Source organism: Diaphorina citri, unplaced genomic scaffold (genome assembly GCF_000475195.1).
Source record: "Diaphorina citri unplaced genomic scaffold, Diaci psyllid genome assembly version 1.1 scaffold873, whole genome shotgun sequence".
NCBI lineage: Eukaryota > Metazoa > Arthropoda > Insecta > Hemiptera > Psyllidae > Diaphorina > Diaphorina citri.
Window position 1 is genome coordinate 83,941 of NW_007378305.1, and position 10,910 is coordinate 94,850.

The 10,910-nt window shown below is 37.1% G+C and overlaps 1 long non-coding RNA gene across 1 annotated transcript; it reads right to left on the reverse strand.

The window, feature by feature from the left end:
* Nucleotides 1–5,148: 5,148 nt before the first annotated feature.
* On the reverse strand, nt 5,149–7,424 carry LOC113468853. The gene is made up of 2 exons (XR_003392456.1): nt 7,278–7,424; nt 5,149–5,437 (listed from the first exon to the last, which is right to left on the reverse strand). It is a non-coding gene; the product is annotated as an uncharacterized LOC113468853 (long non-coding RNA).
* Nucleotides 7,425–10,910: the final 3,486 nt, after the last annotated feature.

The following is a 10,910-nucleotide window of genomic DNA, read 5'->3' on the forward strand; positions in this document are numbered from 1 at the left end:
GCTGATAGTGAGTGTGCTCATCAGGTAGACCTGACAAGCGAACCTGATCAGATATACCTGATAGCGAGTGGCTCGTCTTAGAACCTCACCTGGCCTAAGTGGGGCCGGGAAAAAACAGCAGCTCGCGATTTCCCAGACGGTCAGCCATCCGGTTACCAACCACGAGCAACGTTGCTTAACTTTATCGTTGTTGTGTTTCAGGTACAGGTTTCTCAATTTAACATCTAGGAACAAGATAAATCCAACTGGTCCCGACATTATGGAGGCATTACCTATTGTAGAGGTAAGTTAAACAACAGCTACTTACTTTAAAAAATAGTAAGCCCCATTTAAAAACCCCAATATTTGGTAATTATTCAGAAGCCACGACAATGAAAACGAAAGCTCCTTTTTTTTGCCAACGTGTTGAACATCACTTTATAACTGCTAAGGCTTTTAGTAACGGGAGTTTCACCCACTATTCGGCAACAAGCTATCTACCTCCTCATATACATCTTAGGCTAGCCACTCACTATCAGGTCGACCTGATAGTGAGTGTGCTCATCAGGTAGGTATCAGGTAGACCTGACAAGCGAACCTGATCAGATATACCTGATAGCGAGTGGCTCGTCATAGAACCTCACCTGGTCTGAGTGGGGCTGGGAAAAGCCAGCAGCTCGCGATTTCCCAGATGGTCACCCATGCGGTTACCAACCACGAGCAACGTTGCTTAACTTTATCGTTGTTCTGTTTCAGGTACAGGTTTCTCAATTTAACATCTAGGAACAAGATAGCTCACTATCAGGTCGACATGATAGTGAGTGTGCTCATCAGGTAGACCTGACAAGCGAACCTGATCAGATATACCTGATAGCGAGTGGCTCGTCATAGAACCTCACCTGGCCTGAGTGGGGCCGGGAAAAACCAGCAGCTCGCGATTTCCCAGACGGTCCCCGATCCGGTTACCAACGACGAGCAACGTTGCTTAACTTTATCGTTGTTGTATTTCAGGTACAGGTTTCTCAATTTAACATCTAGGAACAAGATAAATCCAACTGGTCCGGACATTATGGAGGCATTACCTATTGTAGAGGTAAGTTAAACAACAGGTACTTACTTTAAAAAAATAGTAAGCCCCATTTAAAAACCCCAATATTTGGTAATTATTCAGAAGCCACGACAATGAAAACGAAAGCTCCTTTTTTTTGCATTTAACCTAACCCTATAATAACACTGGTCACTACTCATTTGTGACAGCTACTTCTTGTAGCAATTTTCCCTTGACGTGACTTCTGAACAAGTACCCAATATTTTTGGATTTGTGCTTGGATTCTGGCGTGTAATGCTATGAAGACTTACAACTAGAAGAGAGAAGCGCACGAGGAAACCAAGAAAAAGATGTAGAGACATGATGAGAGATGACATTACAAGTAGGGGTTTCCAATGGGAAGATATAGAGCGAGAAGAACGATACAATGACAGAAGATGGTGGAGAGGCCTTGTTTGGTAATTATTCAGAAGCCACGACAATGAAAACGAAAGCTCCTTTTTTGCATTTAACCTAACCCTATAATAACACCGGTCACTACTCATTTGCGACAGCTACTTCTTGTAGCAATTTTCCCTTGACGTGACTTCTGAACAAGTACCCAATATTTTTGGATTTGTGCTTGGGTTCCGGCGTGTAATGACGCCAAATGACGCCAGGCTATGCAGACTTACAACTAGAAGAGAGACGAGCACGAGGAAGACCAAGAAAAAGATATAGAGACATGATAAGAGGTGACATTACAAGTAGGGGTTTCCAATGGGAAGATATAGAGCGAGAAGAACGATACAATGACAGAAGATGGTGGAGAGACCTTGTAAATCGACCCATCAGATGAGATGGAACGATACTAGTTATGTATGTGTGTAATGCTATGAAGACCACTTGACATCCCTATTAGGCCAGCCATTCACCATCAGGTAGACTTAACAGGTACTCCTGACACCTGATGAGCACACTCACTATCAGGTAGACCTGATCAGGTGTACCTGTCGTCAGGTCTACCTGATAGTGAGTGGCTGGCCTCAGGTGTAACATTGTAACAAATAAAGAATTTTGTGTAGGATAAATTTAGCAAAGTGTTCTACGCTTTATCAACATGAAATGCTGTGAATATCACTAAAAAATTTAATAAATTTTTCCTCTTGTGTTTACAGGAAACAGGTCTCACACTAAGTGCCCAATCTCAACTCATCTACTACAGGGACATCATGTCTAACAGGTACTCCTGACACCTGATGAGCACACTGACTATCAGGTAGACCTGATCAGGTGTACGTGTCGTCAGGTTAACCCGATAGTGAGTGGCTGGCCTCAGGTGTAACAAATAAAGAATTTTGTGTGGGATAAATTTAGCAAAGTGTTCTACGCTTTATCAACACGAAATGCTGTGAATATCACTAATTTTTTTAATAAATTTTTCCTCTTGTGTTTACAGGAAACAGGTCTCACACTAAGTGCCCAATCTCAACTCATCTACTACAGGGACATCATGTGTTCCTGTCATTCTACGTTAACCCGGTGTTGCACGCTGATAGAGTCCAATCTCACCTCGCAGCCGAGGGTTAACAGTGCCGCTATGATGACCCATGTATTACGTGATATTAAACAGGTAAGAGATTTAGCTAGTGAAGTATTTAGGACTTTTTTGAAGAGCTTTAACTTCTTCATCTTCTACTTTTTCTCCGCCTTTTCCCGTGTACAGACGGGGTCGGCGTTTTCCGTCAGCTTCTCAATCAGGCCTAACTAGGGTGATTGCTTTGGGCTGACATTTGGTTTTGGCTACTTTAACGTCAGTGTATAATATTCGCAAGGTTTTAGTAACGTGCATATTTAGCACTTTTTTGAAGAGCTTTAACTTCTTCATCTTCTACTTTTTCTTCGCCTTTTCCCGTGTACAGACGGGGTCGGCGTTTCCCGTCAGCTTCTCAATCAGCCCTAACTAGGGTGATTGCTTTGGGCTGACATTTGGTTTTGGCTACTTTAACGTCAGTGTATAATATTCGCAAGGTTTTAGTAACGTGCATTCCGCCCACCGTTCGGCGATAAGCTAACCTCCTCCTCCTATATTGGTGGTGAAACCCACCCTTAGTGTGTAATAGTTTATTGTGTACTGCACATCTCAATAAAAAATCAACTAATTTATCTTCAATTTCCTCTTATCGCCAGGTATGTTCCATGCTGGAGGCGGGCCACCTGTCACCTCCACGCTCCCTGGTGGAGATGGCGGCCGAGGCAAAAAAATTATTTTCCTATTTGATTAAAACTGTGTTCAATTATTTTCTAAACCTCTTTCTATTGCGAAGGGATGAAATTATTATTATTATTTTTATGAGCCTAATTACCTAATAGCCAAACTGGGAGACCTACAATATAGGGGAAAATTAACCCTTTACTATCAACTACTGTTAGTTCCGCTCTATGATGAAATAATTTACATACTAACTAGAGATGTGTAAAGATTCATTGAGCTAAAAAAATGAACTACTCTTTTCAGTGAACTAGATCCTCAAGAGTAGTTCTTTCAAAACATGTAACTCGCTCTTTAGTTCCCTATACAATAAACAATAACCAGCTGTACGAGACCGAGAGTTTTCTGTCTTTTTCTTTCTACATTTGAGTGAGAGAGATGGCGTTTTTCGTCAAAAATGGCAAATCAAAATCGGGTAGCTTGTCGTTCAATGAAGGTAAAACTCCTGTCACTAAAAACCCGAGTATGGCTTGTCATCTCCAAGTGCTGGGTTCGAAGCCTGTCGGGGCGAAAAATTTGATTTTTTTCCATACCTGGATATCAATGAATGATTGAAGTTATGTGAAAGTAGCACCTCGATACAATGATATTAGGCAACGTTGAGCGTGGATGGGTGACGAACAATCTTTCACCTGAATTCCTTAGATATTAAGTGTGCTGAGAGTTGCACGCATGTCAATACCTACATATTAGTATTATTTATGGTTAGGAACACAATCTAAGTTTAAATTTGGTTTATGTTAATCAATCATCGGGTTAATCTGATTGGCTATAAGTTTGAAATCAACCAATCAGATTGCTTCATCCAAGATTTGAACTTATAAACCTAATTTTAAATTCAGATGGTTCCAGCTATTTGTTCTTGAACACCAAATTTCGCACCAATGTTTGTCACAGCGTAGAATAGTTAGCAAAGTACGTACATTCCGTACGCTGTCAGTATTTTTCGGCAGAATTCACCCTAGTCTAGAGAAAAGAAAAGAAAAACGACTTTTGTTTATTAGGAAATCATAAATATATTTTTCAAATTTTAATTGATTTATTGATTTTTTCGATAAGAAACGAAATACATATTTGGCTTTTAAGGAAAATTTATTATTTTTATTAATAATAAATATTAATAAAAATAATAAATGAAAATAATAATAATAATAATATAAAACAAAACAGCGACCTTTGTGAAGTATAATAATTATAAATAAAACGTGCGTTTGGACGTGGTTAAAATTTACAATTTTTATAGCATAAATGAATAGGGAGACCAACTATGCAAAAAATCAATCCCGACAAATTTGGGAAATTGAAACAAAAGAGGAAAAAATATTTTCATCCCTATCAGCAGCATAAAGCCATAAATCAATCGATTAAACCGAGGTTAATCTTTTATCAAACCAGAGTTAATCAATTTGGATTAACTAGAAAGAGGAAAAAATATTTTCTTCCCTATCAGCAGCATAAAGCCATAAATCAATCGATTAAACCGAGGTTAATCTTTTATCAAACCAGAGTTAATCAATTTGGATTAACTGAAAGGGGAAAAAATATTTTCTTCCCTATCAACAGCATAAAGCCATAAATCAATCGATTAAACCGAAGTTAATCTTTTATCAAACCAGAGTTAATCAATTTCGATTAACTGATTAACTCTAGTCCAATCATTTATTTACAATCTATTTTGCCTTGCTCTATGAACAACTATAATCTACCATTTTGTTATCTACAAAATATTTAAACTAGGCATTTTTATTTATTTAAATTAGGAAAATTAATGGATTTTACAATTACATTGAAAAATGAAACCATTTTTTGTTCTTAGTGGATTAACTGATTAACTCTAGTCCAATCATTTATTTACAATCTATTTTGCCTTGCTCTATGAACAACTATAATCTACCGTTTTGTTATCTACAAAATATTTAAACTAGGAATTTTTATTTATTTAAATTAGGAAAATTAATGGATTTTACAATTACATTGAAAAATGAAACCATTTTTTGTTCTTAGCTAATCTAATCGCTCAAAGCAGTACCTATCATTTGTCCAGGGTATTTCTTAACTTACTAAATTGGGTACGCTACGGAACTACATACATACTTATGTTTAATGTATTGATGAAATGCGTTACAAGTACCTATGATAAGTCTAAAGTCTACTTGTGCCTCTTAAATGCTTGTATACTTATTGAAAACTTGATCAAAACTTTAAGAATACCTACAGAAGGTACCTTCAACCCTGAAAGGTGATCTCGGATCACAGAGGTTAGATTATATTAGATCTTAAGGTCGAATCCAAGACCTCAAAGAAGTCGCTGGTACCCAATAAGTACAGCAGCTAGCAAAACATTAATCTTTTTTTTTCTGCTCATTACAAAAAATACTGAGGAGATATTATTTTGAAAAATTTCGCCTGCGGTGAAGTAGGTACCTCTTCGTACTAGTAGCTCCATGCTAACATAATAATAAATAGTGTACCATTTAAACCGAATTAATCGGAAGTGATAGTAAAAATCTGTTTGTTTCCCTCAGTTCTATCATCGGATCACATCGAGTGTCTCTCCTATCTGATGCGATATCCTCCTGGTATCGATGTGACCTCTATTATCGAGCACGCCCTCCATCTCAAGTACCCACATCTGTACCCCGAGTATGTCTTAAATGCAAAACAGGATAGAGTATTTGAGTCAATTTTTATTTTTACTTTCTATTATTTAAATTGTTAGTATAAAATGAGTACATCGGTGTATTTTTTATTTATTTATTTACACGCTAAGCAGCAAGGCCATGTGTGGGTGTATTTTTATTTTTTTAAAGAATTACTTTTGTGGCATACCATCATCCCATTTTGCATATAGGTGACTGATTTATACAAACATCTTGAAAATGGTTATCGTATTGTATACCTACAACCAAATTTAAACTTAACGGACTACCTACTTGGGTGTGACGTGAAATTGAACATAAATAAATAACTATAAATTTAGCACTGCTAAACCACTTTAAAGGAGGGGAAGAAACTTAAATTTCAGTGGCTTTTAAACCAATGTTTGTGTCCAAAATTACGTCACACTTATACGTATTTTACACAGAGCGAAATTTACAGAGTTGAGGCGTCTCCACTAATTTTCATTACATTCCACACCTAAATAATTTCACGGCGTTCATACAAACCGTACGAAATATGTTGAAAAAATTAATGTACCTACCAAGTAAAAATAATATTATTATCCCGAGTATGAACACACCCCTCAACACACACAAGTATCTGAACTCACCCCTGTACCACCTGTGGAAGAAGCGGTGCAGAAACCTAAGAAGAAATCAAGAGAGAAGAAGTATGTACCTATTGGAAAACAAGTAGCAAGCCTAGTTAGCTCGTTTGGTAGAGCGTCTGCCTTATAAGCGCTAGCTGTGCTACCAAAGTTATGTGCCGAGGGTGGGAGTCGGGTGGGAACCTTCATGCTAGACAGGTCTGGGAAGTTAAACAAACATATTATTATTCTTGAACTTCGGTTTAATAGCTGAAATATTACCTACACATCCTAGGTAAAGTGAGAATAAAACTCAAGAATAACTAGGTAAGATTTGTCAAGACATTTATTTTAAATGGGAGTTGAGTATATAATAAAGCCCTACCTCAATATTAGGATTGAAAAAAAAGTGTAATTTTGGAAAATATCTTTTTTTTAATATCAGAACAAAAATATATCGAGATTTTTTTAAGCTTCCGAACAGACGAGTAACAGGGTCCCCACCCGACTGCCCTCCCAATTCACCTAACTTTGGTAGCACAGTATCGAAGTTCAGAAAGGGGAGGAGCCTAAATGAAAATTTAGGTGGGGGAAATTCTCCTGCGCATGCTTTAAAACTTGGAGCTTTCTAGACGATGCTACTGAGTTTTTCACACGATGCAACTTGTTCAATAGCAAAGGCATTAGGGGAAATTTTCCCCTATACTGCCTGACTTGACTCCTCCTCTTTCTGAACTTCGAAGTTGTGCTACCACTTAAATGCAAAACAGGATAGAGTATTTGAGTCAATTTTTATTTTTACTTTCTATTATTTAAATTGTTAGTATAAAAAAATCACTTTTTTGACATCAGGGGATCCCAAAACGGATATTTCCAACCATTTCCCGATTTTGAAAATTTGGACCGATTGCAATACTTTCATTATCAGGGGACCCCAAAACGGATATTTCCACCCATTTCCCGATTTTGAAAATTTGGACCGATTGCAATACTTTCATTACAGTATAGCGGCTATACTGTAGTAATAGAAAGTAATAAGTACATAGGTGTGTTTTTAATTTTTTAAAGAATTACTTTTGTGGCATACCGTCATCCCATTTTGCATATAGGCGACTGATTTATACAAACATCTTGAAAATGGTTGTCGTATTGTATACCTACAACCAAATTTAAACTTAATGGACTACCTACTTGGGTGTGACGTGATATTGAACACAAATAAATAACTATAAATTTAGCTCTACTGAACCGCTTTAAAGGGGGGGGAACAAACTTAAATTTCAGTGGCTTTTAAACCAATGTTTGTGTCCAAAATTACGTCACACTTATACGTATTACGTATTTTACACAGAGCGAAATTTACAGAGTTGAGGCGTCTCCACTAATTTTCATTACATTCCACATTGCATACCTAAATAATTTCACGGCGTTCATACAAACCGTACGAAATATGTTGAAAAAATGAGAGTAGTTCCTTTTACTGAGTAGCTCAGTTGGGATTCAATCCCAAAGATGAGTCAAAAGTCGCATCTCTAATACTAACACACTTTACTTTTACTCGATCACTGCAGAGTTCTAACACAACCGTGAGTTTACAAAGTGGGGAATGATTAAATCAGATGCTTTCCATGGACTCGGAGAAAATATTGACTCGTTCAATGTGGTTAATTGGAATGATTCAATCACAATATCACATGCTTTTTTCATGAATTCAGGCAAAATGAAAAGTAACTGATTCAATCTTACAATCAAAATAAGCCAAATTACAAATAATTTTGACACTTAAAATAGACGTTTTAAAATTATAAAAAATAAATGAAAAGAGAAAATATTGACTCGTTCAATGTGGTTAATTGGAATGATTCAATCACAATATCACATGCTTTTTTATAAATTCAGGCAAAATGAAAAGTAACCGATTCAATCTTACAATCAAAATAAGCCAAATTACAAATAATTTTGACACTTAAAATAGACGTTTTAAAATTATAAAAAATAAATGAAATGAAAAACCTTTGAGCAAAATTTATTTAAATAAAACCCAGGGTTATTTGAAAACAAATCTCAATTCTCAGTGATAGACTGTCAAGTACCGGTCACTCACATTCAGACTGCCTGACAGACCGCGGTCCATCAGACTGTCTGACAGACCTGAATACCTTGAGAGATTTGACATTTGAATTCAAATACCCCCTACCAGTTTTTAGAAAACGTTCTAATTTTTAAAACCAGAGATTCGTGATTTTATCAGATCTGATTTTGTTTTAGCACATTTTGAAATCCTGACTAGACCAGATTAAAATAAATTAAAATAGAATTTACCTCTTTTTACAAATTTCTTTGGAAATTTTAAATACCTAATTTAATTCAATTTAAAATATAATTGGGGAAAAATATTCAGCGAAACTTCAGAATTATTTGCAGTAAAATGAAGATGCGTTCCATTGTTGTAGAACATTCTGACATTACCTATTATTTATTCCTTAACTTCCCTTGTTTTGTTCCTTTTTTCCCTGAATACCTTGAGGTTCTCAGGAGAATCACTCCTTTCTGTTTCCACTCTAGTGAAGACATTTGTAGTAATAGCTGTTGTAAAACAACTGTAGTAACTGAGCCCTGAATACCTAGGGGTTCTCAGGAGTATCACTCCTTTCTGTTTCCACTCTAGTGAAGACATTTGTAGTAATAGCTGTTGTAAAACAACTGTAGTAACTGAGAAACAGAGTACCTACTCTAGTAAAGCCATGCGTTACATAGTGTTAATACTGAACTTCAAAGTGTTACAACAATGAACGGATCTTGGGACTTCATAACTGTACAATAAGGAAGTATTTACAAACTTGTTAGTACATAGTGTTAATACTGAACTTCAAAGTGTTACAACAATGAACGGATCTTGGGACTTCATAACTGTACAATAAGGAAGTATTTACAAGAGAAAATAAATCCAATACCTACGACTCGAGTGGTGGGAACAAGATGGAAGTATGGGCATATTTTAATTAGGTAGAGAAACACTTTTCCTGGAGGGGTGGAATTGGACTTTTGGATTTTGTTAGTACAAAAGAGCTTGAATATTACAACACTAGTCCCGCTAAGTGCCAAAAGCAATGGCCGTTTTGTCCTAAGCAGCGTCTAAACTAAGATCCATTGACATCGCAAGATAAGATCATGTTTTACAACCTCTTTGAGTTGGTATCATGTTATTTCACAACCTTTTCGTACATCTTCCTCCTTTTTACGTACTCATTTTACAAGGAATTTCCTTCACGCGAACTCCTTTTTTTCATGAACTCCTTTACGCCAACTCTTTTTTACACGCACTCCTTTTCCAAGGAAACTCCTTTACACTCCTTTTACAAGGACACCTTTTACAAAGAAACTCCTTTCTACGCACTCATTTTACAAGGAATTTCCTTCACGCGAACTCCTTTTTTTCATGAACTCCTTTACGCCAACTCTTTTTTTACACGCACTCCTTTTCCAAGGAAACTCCTTTACACTCCTTTTACAAGGACAGAACCTTTTCGTACATCTTCCTCCTTCTTTTACAAAGAACTCCTTTTTACGCACTCATTTTACAAGGAATTTCCTTCACGCGAACTCCTTTTTTTTTTCATGAACTCCTTTACGCCAACTCTTTTTTTACACGCACTCCCTTTCCAAGGAAACTCCTTTACACTCCTTTTACAAGGACACCGTCTTCTTCACTCGTTCCTGCCGAATGAGCACAGTATCCTCTGCATCTACAGTGTCGCTATCTAGCACCACTTCGTCCAACTGTTTATCTTCTGCTATAGGTAAGGCTCGGGGCGTTATGATCTCATCTAGTCTTGGAGTTGGATTAGGTAAGGATTGAGGCGTTATGTTCTCAACTAACTTTGGAGTTGAATTAGGTACGGATCGTGCTAGTGTGAACGGGCTGTAAGGAAGTATTTACAAGAGAAAATAAATCCAATACCTACGACTCACGCTCAGACCTAGGTCTGAGCACGAGTGGTGGGAACAAGATGGAAGTATGGGCATATTTTAATTACCCACCCAATCCCGTGAGACCCTCCCTTCCACCCTTAATTAGGTAGAGAAACACTTTTCCTGGAGGGGTGGAATTGGACTTTTGGATTTTGTTAGTACAAAAGACCTTGAATATTACAACACTAGCCCCGCTAACATACCTACGACTCACCCTCAGACCTAGGTCTGAGCACGAGTGGTGGGAACAAGATCGAAGTATGGGCATATTTTAATTAGGTAAAGAAACACTTTTCCTGGAGGGGTGGAATTGGACTTTTGGATTTTGTTAGTACAAAAGACCTTGAATATTACAACACTAGTCCCGCTAAGTGCCAAAAGCAATGGCCGTTTTGTCCTAAGCAGCGTCTAAA